Source organism: Octopus bimaculoides, chromosome 6 (assembly GCF_001194135.2).
Source record: "Octopus bimaculoides isolate UCB-OBI-ISO-001 chromosome 6, ASM119413v2, whole genome shotgun sequence".
Classification (NCBI taxonomy): domain Eukaryota; kingdom Metazoa; phylum Mollusca; class Cephalopoda; order Octopoda; family Octopodidae; genus Octopus; species Octopus bimaculoides.
Window position 1 is genome coordinate 56,292,260 of NC_068986.1, and position 17,048 is coordinate 56,309,307.

General features: G+C 37.7%; 1 protein-coding gene across 1 annotated transcript in view; it reads left to right on the forward strand.

Moving 5' to 3' along the window:
• Nucleotides 1–496: 496 nt before the first annotated feature.
• LOC106868720 (maternal embryonic leucine zipper kinase) overlaps nt 497–17,048 on the forward strand; it is a 93,390-nt gene continuing 76,838 nt past the window's right edge. The window contains exon 1 of the mRNA XM_014914112.2: nt 497–1,702. The gene's annotated coding sequence lies outside the window, so the exon portion shown is untranslated. The remainder of the gene's footprint in view (nt 1,703–17,048) is intronic.

A 17,048-nucleotide genomic window follows, 5' to 3' on the forward strand; every position in this document is an offset into this window, starting at 1 on the left:
TATCCAGATCTGTTGAAAATAAACACGATGTTAATTAGCTTGGAGCAGGTCTTTGAAACTAACTGTCGAAAGCAACAAATACGTTTCAAACTCATTAGATTTATTGGCGATTTTTCGGAGATGATATATCAAAACTGAAACTATTTGTTAAGCAATTTCCGTAGAAATTTTTTTATTTCTTTAATTTTATTTTTGCAGCTGAATTGCTAATTTTTATGTATTTTTGTGTATGTATGTATTTATGTGAGTGTATACATGTATATCTGTGTATGTAAGTATATGTATGTTTTAATGTGCATGTATGTATATTTGTGTATGTACAAATACATACACAAAAAATAAATAGGCGAATCAGTTGAAAAAAAGTATAAAAAATAAACATTCTTTACGGAAATTGCCGAACAAATGATTTCGGTTTTGGTATGATATCTCCGAAAAATTGCTTATTTCTTAAAAAACGATATTATAGTCGTTGATAAGACTGAGTGATAAGTAAATGCTGAAATAGAGGAAATGTAGTGACGGTGATTATGAATGTCAACAACATGGCTATTCTTACCCAACGATGTTTACTAACAACATCCGTGTCCTGCAACACGGAAAATTTGTTACCAATATATAGACAATGTTAATGTCATCCATACAACTTAAATTCTTCGGACAGTCAACTCCTTTTATGCATTTATTAGCTAAACTGTTTCAGGTAGTCCAGATTCCGATAGTTAAGTACGATATATTTAAACAAAATAACGTTGTTGTTGTTCTGTTGTGTCTGGGGAGAGTCATTTTCTTGTCGTGCCTTATTGTTGTTGTTGTTGGCACTCCGTCGCTTACGACGTCGAGAGTTCCAGTTGATCCGATCAACGGAACAGCCTGCTCGTGAAATTAACGTGCCAGCGGCTGAGCACTCCACAGACACGTGTACCCTTAACGTAGTTCTCGGGGATGTTCAGCGTGACAAGGCTGGCCCTTTGAAATACAGGTACAACAGAAACAGGAAAAAAGAGTGAGAGAAAGTTGTGGTGGAAGAGTACAGCAGGGTTCGCCACCATCCCCTGCCGGAGCCTCGTGGAGCTTTAGGTGTTTTCGTTCAATAAACACTCACAACGCTCAGTATGGGAATTGAAACCGCGATCCTATGACCGCGAGTCCGCTGCCCTAACCACTGGGCCATTGCGCCTCCACAAACAAATAACGAATCACCTTAGAAAGAGCTGTCACATCAACCTTGAATCACACCGAACTGTCTTAAAAGAAGGAAGGATACATGATATGATGTGCTAGATATACTGTATCTGAAGAATATACGAAATAGTCACGTCTGGAAAGTTTTGGATCACAGGCTTGCACTATCAGATCGAGAGCAAAACAACAACAATCTTAGTTGGTTAAAGTACCACTCGATTAAATCGCAATCAAACTATGTTGTAACTTCACCCTGAAATTACTGATGTCCTTGTGAAAAAGCTTGAATACCACTCAATCACATCTCCGTAAAACCTGAAGTCTTCTTCTAGCAGAATACTCAACAGCAACGCAGTTTACAGTCTCGGTTAAGTTCTCGCGTGACTTTTCCTCGGTTCTGATTGGCTATTATCAAATGTGTGGCGAGTTTGAAAACTTAAACATTTATTTGTCCCTCTCATCACAAGTTACTGGACTCTAATTTACCTGTGTGTACATAGACTATCCATCACTGCAGGTAAACCACTACATATTTTTAATGCTGCTTCACTTACTATAACACTGTCTGGTTTATAAATGAACTCACTCCTTGTTTTGCATACTTTTGTTGCTTATATTACATCTTAACAAACATTTTTCGATCCATCTCTGTTAATTGCCAACAGGTACTTTATAGAACATTCGTTATGCAACATAAATATATCTACAATGTAATATTGTTATATCATTATTACTCTCTCTATTTTAATTGTGAAATCTAACGCATGTTATTTACGATGCTTGGAAAAATATTTTTTCTACGTGTTTGTTCTTTTTTCATTCCATCATTTGTATTTGATTTTTTCGTTACATTTTATAACCCCCGATTTTTTTCTTACATTCAGCAAGACAAGTCGGTTTACATTTTACAGCTTTAAGCTTGTAAATGAAAAAATTAAGATTTATGAAAATGGATGAATATCTAGTACAATTTTTATTTTATTTCTTTCCTTTACAACAATTCAGAACTGCCTACATCTATTGATCATTTTTACATCACGTTTCATCTGAATAAAAACAGTTTTTACTTTATGTTTTATTTTGAAATAATATCATTTAATGTGATGGAGATAAATATTTTGATCAGTGAGTCTAGTGTGGGAATATTTGTCAGTAACGTCAACTTGGCGGTTACGTTGTTTAAAACTAGTTTTCTGTTAGTCTTTATTATACATTTAGATATTCGACCCCAATCAAATTACCCACCCAAAAGTGCGCTCTCAAAACCTATTTTTTTAATTCTAAGAGAATTTGTTTTTTCACTTTCTCTACCTTCCTCTCTTTTTCTTTATTTCCAGGCTGTGACTGACCTTTGAAATATATATATACTCCTTTTCAAACAATATATCTTCTATCCAAATAACCTATATAGTGTAGAATTATCATATACTTGCTGTCTTGTAACTAACGGTTGTTGGGTATGAATAGTCAACAACAGCTGTACCGCCTTGAAAATTCAAAACTCCGATAGAAATAGTAACTAGTGTAAATCCACCTTTTTTTATGCCCGTTTATAATTATATTTTTAAAAACGTTTTCCACGACACTTCAGGGAAATGTCTCTCGAGATTCTAAGACCAAACTGAATACATTGTAGATTGCCTTGGTGCCAAGTTGGGAAGGTATTCTTGATTTACAATTAAACAAATTTACTTAATACTACTTTACCATTGAAAAAGGAATAATCACTTGGAATAACTATCACTACTACATCATGGAGAAGGTAAAATAGATTGAATAAAGGGGCAAAAATATAGAAAACTTTAATTTTTGGAAAGTATTCTTTTAGAATCGTAATTTTCGTTGTGTGAAACAGGAATATTGAAAAAGAAAAAAACACACACAAAATAACACCCAACTCTTTTCCTTCCTGATGAGGTAGTGATATCTATTTCGAAGGTCCGCCCATCATTCAACTTCAGTCACCTATAAACGTTTTTATTTTTTTCGTGTGGTTTAAGCTTAAACCATACACGAACGAAACCAAATACTGCGGCAATGCTTGATATTTTCGTTTGAAGATCGAATTCCGAAGAATCGGATTATGCTCTTCGACGTCCAATATCGATGCATTTAATTTCTACCGTATCATGACCAATAGCAATCAATGCAGGCCCATTGTTATTGGTCATGATACAGTGTTGTTTGCAAGAATGGAAATGACTTATAGCCGGCATGCAGAGCTGTCTTAGCTTTATCGACCCTTCACTCAGATAAAAACAATGTACTGGGACCTCCTACATATACGACCCCATCATAAATTTGCATTGGGCCCCATGACACGTGGGTGTTTCCGGGCAACTGTCCAGTGTATCCATTCCTTATGACAGCACTGTCCGCATGCTCCCTGAACTAGTAATGTGCCAAAACAATTCGACTACTATGTTTTCAGCCGCACAATCAAATTTGGAAATTCCTGTATCAAGCCGAAATAATGTCCTCAACTGCTAATTGTATATCTCTCCCAAGACCGCGAAACCGTTTCGATTCTATTAAAAAAGAAAAAAAAAACATACACACACCAAAAGGAAACGAACTTTACGCAGCCTCATTTCTTTATAAAAGAATATTTTTGACTAATGCAGTAAATCAATGTTCTGGTCGCCTTTAGATCTCACCAGTCCTAGTCAAGACTAAGTATATTTTCGAATTAAATAACTCAGAAAAACAGCATAGATAATAATATTTAAGCATTATTGAATTCTTTCCTTGATTCAATTAGAAATTAAAACAGGATCATGATATTTTATAGTACCAAATGCCCCTCAAACAATCTCACTGGAGTCTTTAAAAATCCGCTGGAAATAGTGACCAAATGTCACCCTTCCTTCTTAAAAACAAAATTTATTGGATATATACATTGTCTAGAATGCCTATACTCATAAGGTTGCTTGACCAAGGCCAACTTATGAGAAGGGGGTACCCTCAGCAAAATTACAAAGAAATAAATGTTGTAGTGTTGTCCTGAAAACATGCAACTTCAGGGTCAATCTGGCAGTCCAAATATTGATAATCATGTGGTCAGTGACAGAAGAGACTTTTTACATTTATTCATTTGTTTAGTCTCACTACATTTACTACTGAGTGAATTATTTCTTACATTAGGAACCACTGCTTCTCTACTATGTTGTGGATTCTTCTGAATGTTTGAAGTTTCTGTAATAAGTTTCCTTCAGGATCAGGTGATTAGCACAATGCCCAACCTCCAAGATCTGAAGGCAGGATGTGTGTTCTGAGGGTTTCCTCCCTTTAGATAATTGTAGTGCTGCCCATGCTCAAGAGCTCTATCTGCTTGGGAATCAAAATCAGAGTTTCCTTCTGGGGGATTTTTTGGCTCACTGGCCCAACTGCTCTAGTCTGTGACTCCTCTCAGAAGATATGCTGCATTAGTCACAACTGAGGTTGTGTATCCCTGTCCTGCGTCTTAAGGAAACATATACATTCACTTTGGTGTGGTGTGACTATGAAGTTCACCCCAGCTTAGGAGCACATTAAATACCCCAACTGGGAGCTCTTAGCAGGGTATTCTAGTATATTACCAGTACTTAATTTAACCTTCCTTCGAGGAAAGGCATTGCCCATGACTAGGACACAAGCATTGATTCAGCTTGAATGTTTATAGCTCAATGTTTGTCGATTAAAGACCGACATTTTGGGAATTGAATTTCTGCTCAGACAAAAGGACCTGATCCAAAAATTATAGTCTTCTCCTGGCTCACTAAGCTTTATCTCTTTTGTTTAAATTTTTCATACAATTTATATTACCACATTCATTTGTCGACAAATTCAAGTGACTCTCCTTGAAAGGAAATAATTCTTTTTTTCTTAAGCTTGATATTTAGCTCAGGGTCAACCTTCGTTGAAGATATTCTACATCAAAACGTTCCAGTTATGCCCATTTTATCTAAATACCTTGGAGTTATCCACTGTGTCGTCCTCATCATTTACCATTCATTTTCCATGCTGGCATGAGTTGGACTCTTTGACAGGAGCTGGCAAGCTGGAGAACAACACCAACTTCATTGTCTACTTTGGAATGGTTTCTGTGGTTGGATGCCCTTTTTAATGCCAACCACTTTATAGAGTGTATTGGGTGCTTTTTATGGGGCACCAGTACTGGTGCTTTTTACATGGCACTACCACCAGTGGGGTTACTAAGTAACTTGCAAGATGAAAACTCTCAGCTGGGAGAGGGACTGGAACTGAGGGAAATGGTGTTGTGCCAGGTGAGAGGTCAGAGTATAATGGAGAGATAGAGAACAGTGTTTTACTATAGAGGAGATACTTGGCTACTTTGGTAGGAAGGGAAGAAAAGACAGAGAGAGAGAAATAGATGGTGTTGGAGATGCATCAGGATTTATCTTCAAGGAACAGTGTGTGTGGGGATGCAGAGGGGATGGGGAAATGTTTCATAAGAGTGTAGATGTTTAGAGAAGGGGAAGAGGTGACTGTAGCAAGTGATGATGATAGAAATTAGAGTGACTGGGAGGGAAGTATGGTAGATATAGAATGTGCAGATAGGCTATGAGGGAGAAAGGAGGAGCCTGCAGTGACTAGTGATCAAGAGTTGTGGGGATGTTTTGATAGAAGACAGGTTATGTGTATGTGGGATGTGGGGGGGGGGGGCATGGCCAAAGACAGGCCTGTATGTAAGGATGGCAACAGTTTTACTTAACTTGACGTGTCTTCTCAAGCACAGTAAATCACCAAAAGTCTCGATTCCTTTTTATTTCCTCTGCTAGGTTCAATATTCAAGGATCATTTCTTACCACTTCATCCCACATCTTGGTTTTACCTCTTCCACAGGTTCCCACCACAATTAGAGATTGGCTCTTTATACAGCTGTCCTCATCCATGTGCATCACATGACCAGGCTAGTGCAGTCTTTTCTCTCTTGCACACTACATCTGATGACTTTATACTCAATTTTTCTCTCAAATTACTTACATTCTGTCCTACAAGCACACTGTCATTGTGCATCCAGTGGAGCATGCTGGCTTCATTTCTTTCAAGCCTTCACATGTACTTTGCAGTCACATCCCATCTTTCATTGTTCACACACTTCCTTTCACTTTGGAGTGGTCTTTGTTACCAAAGCTCGTCCTTATTCTAGCAACTATGTTTTCATTGCATCTTCTTCCACTACTGACTTGGTTGCCTAAGTAATGGAAGCTATCTACTACTTCTAACAATCCCCCCATACATTTGAAGAAGCCTATTTCCTGTACATTTTTAAAGTTTATTGTACCTGCACATCTACCACACACAACACTAACTTTCTCTGTTAACCTTTCTATGCTACTGCCACACCCCTTATGTGTTCATAACATACACTGTATGGAATTTCTACTACACCTCTATATATCAAGCAGGGCTGTCTCCCTGAAAAGATAAGTGATTTGTCTGGATGTTTTACTAGGACTTGGGTCTTGCAAAATTAACTCTGAAGCCCTTTGATTTAAGACCTTACTTTCACACATGAAATTTAATTCTTGTATAGATTCATCTATAAGAACAAGGTCATCAGTGTAGAGGAGCTCCCAAGGGTAACTAGTCTAAAAATTCCTCTGTTCTGACCTGGAGGACTATAATAAACTAGAGGGAGCTGAGAACCATTCTTTGGTGAACTCTTACCTGTATACTAAATTTGTTGCTACACTCATTGCTGACTTTCACCTAACTGACAGCATCCATATACATGGCTTGTACAGCTCTCATCAACCACTAACCTATCACTAACTTCTGCATTGACCACTAGATAAGGGAGCGAGTGATCCTGACAAATGCTTTATCCATGTTGACAAAAGCTAAACACAAAGGTTTATTTTTTGCTAAATGCTTCTGGTGAAATTGCATTACTTGGAAGATAGCCTCAGTTGTAGTACAAAACCAAACTGCATCTCATTTAGGTTAGCTCTTTTCCTGATTAGTTAAGTTATGACCCTTTCTGTAACTTCCATGTCCTGCTCCAGCAATTTGATTTTTCTGCAATTATTTCTGTATCATGTTTACCTTTGTAGCAATTGATTATTATGGTGCTACACCAGCTGTCTTTCCTATTTTTAAGTCAGTAGGGTGCAATAAGAGGGAGATTTGATTGCTGTTTCTTCCAAGTTGAGTGACTTTATAGAAATTCTGCTATTGGCTCAACTGCCATCCCCATCAGTTAGTGCCCATTTTTCCATGCTGATTTTATTTGGATGGTTTGACAGGAGCTAGAGGACTGCACCAAACTCCAGTACGTATTTTGGTATGGTTTCTTCCACTGGCTTTGTAATGCCAATATTTTACAGCATACTGAGTGCTTTTTGCATGGCACTGGCACTAATGAGGTCACTGAGTAACTCACAAGACAAGATGACCACTTCTAGCTGAGTGGGGAGTATACTGAAGGTAGTGACTTTATGCCAGGTGATAAGAGGCTGAAATATGATAGAGGGTACAGCAACAGATGTCTTGTTGTAGAGAGAGATATGGTTACTCCAGTTGAAAAAGAGGATGGTGGTGAAGATGTGTCAGGTTGCACCCTCAAATTAAAGGAAAGTGAATATAAGTGGCATGGGTGAGAGTGTGAAGAAAGTGTCAGACGAATAGAGAAGAGAATACAGGGAAATGCAGTTAGTGGTGAACACAATGGAGTGTGTGGTCAATTGTGAATACCAGTTGGAGGGGAAAGGAGGAGGTAATAGGTGGCAGCAAGATGATGTGAAGTGTGTTAGGGTACATAAGAAGTCAGAGGTACATAAGGATAGAATTAGTGGGAGATGAACAAAGGTTGTTGTGGGGATGGCTGATATTGGCAAAATGAGAGAGGTACATAGGGGAAAGGCAAGGTGGACAGGGCATTCAGTGGCAAATAAAGTGGTAAGGTATGATATTGAGAATGCACGAGAAAAAGGAAGTGGTTTCCGGAAGGGTGAGTGATAAGGTGGATGAAATATGTGCAGTCCTACTCTAATAGTAACAGCAGCTGAGTGAATAGAACCATGGTTAGAAGAGTGATGGAAGGCTAGGTGTTAGGAAGATGAGTTGTTGGGGTGATGTAGCCAACTGTATTATCATTAGTAATGTTTTCATATATGTAACAGAATATCTTAAAATATTCTTTTAGAATTCTTCTGAAGTAGTGTTTGTGCTAAAATAATGTGTATGTAGAAAAGCAATAAAACCTATTCAAAACATGTCTGATGGTGATGAGATCTATGTTTAGACCATTGCAGAAGAGCAGTGGCTATTAGATACACTAAATCAGTGTAGACAAGTCTATTTTAGAAGGGATGCAGTCTAAAATGTGTACATGTCTGTACTGTTGACTTTGTCAAAATATATTAGGGTGTTTAGAATATAATTGCGTTTTACCAGAAAGGATATAAAAACAAATGTAAACTGTGTTTATTTGAATAGTTTTAATCAAGAATGTAATCACCATTGTTTTCATTGACTGCAGCCTAATGGGAAAGTAACTGAAAAAATGTCTGAAGGACTGTTTTCAACTTCCTCTCTGTTTCTGATCTTTTGCCTCTTATAAAATGTTTTAGTGATCGGAACAAATGGAAATCCATAAGTGCTAAGTCAGATGCGTATGAAGGATGTGAAAGAACTTTCCATTCTAACAATCTTATTTTTTCTTGGGTTTGATTTGAAGAGTGTGGCCATGCATTGTCATGTTGGAGAATAATACCTTTTCTGATTACTAAAGCTGGCTGCTTTTGACATAATTTTTCATTTACACAGTTAAGTTGTTGGTAATAGACATCTGAATTGATGGTTTTTTTATGTTCCAGTAGCTGTAATGGATGATACTTCTCATGTTCCATTAAACACAAAGCAAGGAGTTTTGTGGATAGAGTTTTGGCGTTGGCACTGACCTTTCATTACATGATAACCATTGTCTTTTTCTTTTTCTGTTATGATACAAAACCCATTTCTCATCACCTGTAACAATGCTCTGCAGAAATGATAGGTTGTTATCAGTGGTTAGAAGACTGCTGTAGATGGTGGAATGTTGTGTTCAGTTCTCAAGCATAAGCTCATGTGGAACCCAATTTCTCTCTTTGTATGTTTTCCCAGTTTGCTTCAGATATTTGTAGATAGTTGAACTTGACACATAAAATTTTTTATTCCAAATCTCTGGTGCTTTGACATGGATCCAATATAATAAAAGGTCTCATTCAGTGTGGGTTGTCTTCCAGAGCGAGTCTTGTTGGATATGTCACAATTGCCATTTTTAAACCTTTTAAACCACAGCTGACATATACAAGCTTTCACTGCATTCAGATAAACTTCACAAATGTTTTCATTACTTCTGTAGCAGTACTTTTCTTTCCACACTCATACAGTAAGCAATGGCGAATATGTTGTTTCATAAAGTCCTTATCTTCCATGGGGATGATTACTGAAATAACTATGAATGACACACTGCCAGATAGAAGAGATGATGTACTATTTCTAGACAGTTCCTGCCCATTTGACCTTGGTGCTGACATGATTGGTTGATTCATATTTCATGGTGGTGAAAAAACGCAATTACTTTCCAAGCACCCTAATAAATTCACTTCTAACATAGGTCATAACCTTTGAACACATACTCCATTTGAGACCTAACATTCCAGTCTCTTCCAACAACACAAAGACAAAATCATGCATCAAGAAAGCAATCTTTCTAACTATCACTACTCTTGGAATTAAACACAAAAATCTCAATAATGATTGTTCTTGACAACGCTATATACATAACAACTAAAACTGCCTAGAAATATTTAACCCTGATGAGTTTGTAGGAGCACTACTTTCCCTTTGGTGGAACTGTTATCCAACTATGCCTTATTTGGTTGGTTCAGCCAACTGTTGTGCATCTTGCATAGATACACACCACCTGTCATAAGACGTGGGAAGATTTTAGACAGTTCCTGACAAGTCCTGAAAGAAGCAAGACACATTATCTCTTTGCAATCAGAATTTACCTCCACCATATGGAAAATATATCCAATAGAAGAACACTCTAAAACTTAACAGTTTATGGACTATTTGAACATTTATCACGTTTCACATTCTTTATATCTTATGCTGTATTTATATATTATGCAATACTGTGTTACAACATTTAATATAACGCATGTACATTTGTCTGGATATGTAATTCTATAACCAGGAGCTAAAATATTATGTTCACTTGAGACACTGCTATGCCATATTTCAGAATGCTATCACCAATTCCTCCTGTAATAAATAATTTTCACTTTGTTATGCTTTCTGAGAATTGTCTATTATTTTAGTGCTCATCCACTAAAAATTGGTGATTCAAATCAACTTTTAGAATTTGTTTTTTTCATCTCCCATTCACAACTGATAGAGTAAACATCCATGGTGTTCTTCCAAATAACTTCCTTTTGAAGTATTGTTATCTCACCATGTCAACTGTCAACCTTTTATGTTGCTGAATACAGCTTCAAGCTTAATCCGACATGGTGTCTGTCTTCATCTTTGTTGTTTTTTTTTTCCCATGTATTTGCCACTCTGAGCATGCGCACTGGATGCGCATGCCAAATGCTGAGAATTCTCCATTACATTCGCCGGTCTAGAATTTTTGATGTGGCTGGACTTGTAGCCTCAGCCTTCGTACCAGACCACAGAGCTAGCATTACCACTGCCATGGTTGTGCAGCTACTGGCTTCAATGCTATTTTCGAATTGTTCCTGCAACATCTGTACAGCAACCAATTTTGTAGCCTCATACAGCAGATTTCAGTCACTATGTGCACCACACAGATAGATGACACTTCAAACAGCTTCTTAACTCGAAATGTGATGTTTCTTCTCACCAACCATGCATTTCTTAACAACACTCATTGGAACACTTATTCAACAAACTGAACATTTTGCTTGTTTTTTCTTTCATATTTTTCAGCTTCACCATGAGCTTTTCTGTTCCAGTTTCTTTCTCTTCATTTTGTTGCATTTTTTAATACTTTTAGGTGCATCCATTCTGTAACATGCGTTTTGATGCTCAGAGTTGCTGTACTCAGCACCTCACCTTGTACACCCAGTCTCCGATGCACAGCTTTCGCTGGTGGGTACTGCATCAGGCTTTGCAATTGGTATTGTTTCACAGTGCTTCCAGCAGTTACACTTGCATTATTTTTTGCGTGATTCATTCTTCCTGCATTTAAGGCATTCATTCTACAGCTTCTGCAGGTCACACACTGCACCTGCAGGCCAGCACCTTCAGCCTCTGCAGGACATGCACTGCTCTTGCAGGTTAGAACATTCAGCCACCGCAAACAGCTCATTGCTCTTGCAGGTTTACAACTCTTTTGCCTCTGCAAGTAGCTCACCGCACTTGCAGGAAAATTCTTGGCACTGCTTATGTCTCAGCAGCCAACATTGCACTCTCATATACTTTGGCTTTCACATCCTGTGGGTTCCAGTTTCCTAGACACTTGCTATCACGCTTGCATGTCAGTTTTTGCTTTCTCTGTCTCAAGGAGACCACCTTTCTGAGCAGCAAACCATGTAGAACTTCTTTCAGCTTCCTTTTTGTTGTGTTCACATTCCCTTTTTGTCATCTTCTTTTGATATTTGCTCCTTTATGTTGATTGACCTTTTGGTCTGAGCAGGGAGTCATGTAGGAACACTACTTTTCCTTTGGCAGAATGTTATCCAGCTATGTGAGATTTCATTGGTCTAGCCAATTGTGATGCATCACGCTTAGATACATGCCACTTGTCATAAGATGTGGGAAGATTTTAGACAGTTGCTGACGAGTCCTGAAAGAAGCAAGACACATTATCTCATTGCTGTTAGAATTCACCTCCACCATATGGAAAATATATCTAATGGAAGAACACTCTAAAACTTAACAGGTTATGGAATGTTTGAACATTTATCATGTTCCACATTCTTTATATCTTGTACCATATTTATGTATTATGCAGTATCGTGTTATGACTTTTTGTATGATGCATACGCATTTGTCTGGATTTGTAATTCTATAACCAGGGGCTCAAATATTTCTTATGTTCACCTGAGACTCTGTTATGCCATATTTCAGAATGCTATCACAAATTCCTCCTGTAATAAATCATTTTTATTTTGTTAAGCCTTCTGAGAATTGTCTATTATTTTAGTGCTCATCCACTAAAAGTTGCTGGCATTTTACAGAGCTTGTGTTAGACCGACAGCAGAATTTGGTTCCATATCATAGATGGTCTTTGTATCACCCAAACTCCTTGACTGCATCCAAAAGAAAGCCTCAGTCTAATTGGCTGGTGAAAATTCTCCAACATACTGTTACCTCTGGCCCATGACCACCTCCATGCAACACACATTCCTCTCTTTCATTTCATTGGCACTTGTCTTAATCACTTCACTTTGTCCAGAGCATTGACCATCTGCAATTCTGTTCCCATGAATGTTTTTTTCTGCAGAGGTTGGCTTAGGAATTAACGTGAATCAATAAAAGCGCTCCTGTCTCAGAGGGCCTGGGAAGATTATGAGCACTATTCATTCCCACTAATTAGGTTATATAAAGAAACGATGTCTATGATTCCCAAATGTTTTTCAGTCCACTTCTTATCTTAGAGTCCTTGTTTGAATCTCATGTGGATCCTCTTTACTTTTCCTCCTTCTGAGATTGATCAAATAAGTACTAAGGGTTAGTATAATTGACTATATGATTAACATCAAACACATTGCTCCAGTATGGTCACAGCTCAATGGCTGAAACCAGTGCAAAGTTAAACATGTTTGAAGTATCTAATGTTCAGTTATATACTATTGCTGTTTTAATCTTCTTCTTTGGCTTCCTTAGAAGATTGAGTAGTCCTTGGAGGTGTTTGCTGATGAAATTTGCTGTAGTGGGCTGGAAGCTCATTCCAGGTTCATGACAAAGTAAATTAATCATGCAACATGTGGCAAGCCAGTGAGGGGGACAATATACAGCTTATACACTACTATCCAAAAGTTTAAGACCACTCACAAAAGTTTGTTTCAAAGTGAAATTTTTAGTTCAATGTCATTGATTTAGATAATTTTTTGGTATAAAAATATGGAATTATATATTGCATAAAGTTTGGGGTTTATTTGATATGGAATAACATTATACATATTTTAGATATGCAAATAATCCTGTTTCTTGACAGCAAGCCTATTTGAGAATGCTGTCAAAAGCATTTTAGCATCCACTTTTTGTCAACATTGCAGTACATTTTGATTATTTACACTCCTTATGTACTGTTGGTTGAGATAACATCACTTAATGACTGTGTTAAATGAATTATTGTTTCTTTCAGGTTCAATTCTTAAAAATAAGTAAAATTAGTGAAATTCCTAAAAATTTCTAAATATGGGCAAAACCAGTAATTTATTACCTGAAAAGAGACAAAGCCTTGTCACATTAAGTTTTTCGAGATGTAGCCAAAAAGTTAAAGATTCCTACACTGCTGTCCGCTCCGCCATTGTAAGGTATAATGAAACAGGATAAAATAACAATAAAGCTTGGTCAGATAATTTAAAAGTAACTTTTAAATCACAGGATAAGCTCATCAGGCACCTGACAGCAAATGAAATCGCTGCACAAGTAAGTGAAGCTGGCAAAGTTAATGTGTCTCCTGCAACTGTGAGAAGAAGACTCATTGCTGCCGGTCTAAATAGTCATTGTACTATCAGGAAACCACTGCTTCGACCTGTGAATAAATATAAGCGACTCATAGGCCAGCAAACACCAAACCTGGACTGTTGATCAATAGAAACAAGCCCTCTGGACTGATTAATCAAAGTTTGAAATCTTTGGATCCTAGCGTAGAGTTTATGTGAGGCAAAGAATTGGTGCACAGATGATTCTTGAGTGCATGGTGGGGGAAGTGTGATGATCTGGTGGTGTCTGCAAGCAAGTGTTTGGGGTATTCATCAGGTGACAGGAATATTGAACCAAAACAAGTATCACTCTATACTCCAGCATCATGCCATTCCATCTGGGATGAGTCTGATTGGTGATAATTTTGTGCTGATGCAAGATAATGATCCTAAACATACTTCTAAGCTATGCAAAAACTATTTACTGAAGAAAATGGATGTAAAAAAGTTGACTATAATGGAATGGTCAGCCCAATTCCCTGATTAATATCCCATCGAAATTGTGTGGGATGAATTGGATCGCAGAGTCAAATAGCGACAACCAAGTAGTGCAGAAACCTTCTGGACATTCTTACAAGAGGAGTGGCAAAATGTTACCAGTAAATATTTGCTTTCATTGGTCGAAAGTCTGCCCAGAATATGCTCCGCAGCGATCAAGGCCAAAGGGTGGATATTTTGATGAGTCTAAGATTTAGAGTTTTTCTCTGATTTTGCAGTTTTGTTTAGTTGCTGAGGTAATTATGTTATCCAATGAATGTAGCTATATGTTAAAATATTTCACTATAATCTCTCAGTTATTTCTGTTTTATAGATGTCTTTTCAAAATAAGTTTAGGTAATCTTAAACTTTTGGATAGTAGTATAGTTGCTCATCTTAACATAAATAGCGGTTAACTCTTTCTGAAATTACAGCCTGAAGTCTTGAAAAGGAGGGATAAAGTGAATATTGCTGCTCTATCCAAGATTAACAACACCCCCAAAAAGAACAAATTAGATAATATCTAAGAAACCCTTTTGATCATAGGTCTGCTTTATGGGATAAAAAATGATATATAAGCTCTATGATGTAAACATACTTAACTATGTTGTGAAAATGATTTAGATTAATAGTCAAGAATTAGACTAACATGATTTTGAGTACCCCAAGACAGAAATAACCACTAGAGAGGTTGAGAAGCTTAACCTTTTAGCATTCAGATTATTCTGTCAAATGTAATGTTTATTTATTCACATTATTTTAAATTAATAATGTTATCTTGTAGCTTCAAGATTTCAGTGATGTGATTGTTTATTTTTACAATGACATAATAGGTTAGGTATGACAGGCCAGATCGATCCAGTTTAAACATAAAACAGGTAGAATATTTTGGCCAGATATGGCTGGTTTAAATGCTAAAGGATTAAAATCTGTTGCAACTTTGAGAGTTTTAATTGTGTTGTTCAAGATTAGAGATGGTGATGTAAGAGATTGTTTCATGAGCAGTGATTGTGTCTTTGTGTTACTCAGTGAGATTAGATTATGTCCCTACTTGACTATGTACTCAAGGGCCCCAATTCATAGAAGCCCCAAAGCCTCCTCTGCTCTAGTAATTTATTTTTAGACTCATTTTTTTTCCCCAAAATCCAAATTTAAAATTTAGAAGTGGATCTAATTGCTCTATTTTATGATAAAATCAAAGATTGTTTGCATGCACACAGATATTCTGACAGCATTTCTACTAAAATAGTTTATTTCCTTAACTTGGTACATCTTCTCTCTCTCCCTCTCACTGTTTGCGTGGGTGTGTGTGTGTATATATATATATATATATATATATATATATATATTGTTTGTCATTTGATTGCAGCCATGCTGGGGCACTGCCTTGAAGGGCTTTTTTAGTCAAACAAATCAACTTTAGGACTTAATTTTTTTTTAACGTAGTACTTATTCTGTTGGTTTCTTCTGCTGAACTGCTAGGTTACAGGGACATAAACACACCAACACTGGTTGTCAAGCAGTGGTGGTGGGGAACAGACACAAAGACACACACACATATATAGGTGCAGTTCTTGTGAAGTTATTGAGAAGACCCACCCACATTAGTGAAACTGAGTTCCAGGAGCGCTCTGTAGAAAACTTCTCAAACACTCTACCACAACAAACCAAACTACATCTCTACATCCCTTCTCTTCCTCACATTTCTGCTTCATGTACTTTGAATACCTCCCATTCCCCAATCTTGTCCTCTTGGCCCAGTGCCACTGTATCATTGCTCTCTGCTTGCCCCCCTCCCCGACCTGTGTGTTCTACCCACATGCCTTGTCTCACTCAATTATTGCTATCTGCAAACCCCTGACCTGGGTGTTCCACCCGTAACAAGAAAACTTTTCCCTCACCCTACCCCAACAAGCCAATTTACATCACTTCTCTTGCATTTCCTCCTTCATTCACTATGCCTAGCTCTCACTTCCCAATCCTGTCCTCACACCCCTGTTCCTCTGTATCATTGCTATCCAGTCTCCCCTCCAACACTATATATACCCAGGTCTTTTGCCACTTACTTGCACTCCTTAATTGCACTTCCTTCGCAATATCCTGTCACTTAAATTATGACATGTGAACCTCAAGGGTATGCCCTGGCACTTTCCACTATGTATATCTCTCTCTTCTTTTACTCAACCATCTCATTTATACTCTGATCCCCGTTCCATGTGAGCATGCCTGGCATTTTGCCACCATCTCCATCTCCCACTCTCTCTCTCTCTTCTCTTGCACTTCCCTCAGGTTGAGCAACTATTCTTTGCAATAGCACACCTGTTTCTGTCTTCATTCCTGGTCTTTCCCTCTCTGGCTGGGTAATCTTGTACTTCCTCTTCGGTAAGACACCTGTATCTGTCTAACTATAACCTTTTCACCATCGCCTCCTCCAATGCCCCCTTCCCTTTTAAAAGTTTTTGTCTTGCACGTACTTGGTGACTCTGTCTGTGTAGGTGCCACTTAAAAACACCCAGTCCACACTGTAAATTGTTTGGCATTTGAAAGGGCATCCAGCTGTAAAAAACCTTGTCAAAACTGACCTTGCCTGTCCTTGTGCCACATAAAATGCACTACTTACCTGGCCTGTGCTTGTGCCACATAAAAAGCACCAAGTCCACTCTGCTGAGTGGTTGGTGTTAGGAAGGGCATCCAGCTGTAAAAATCCTGCCAAAA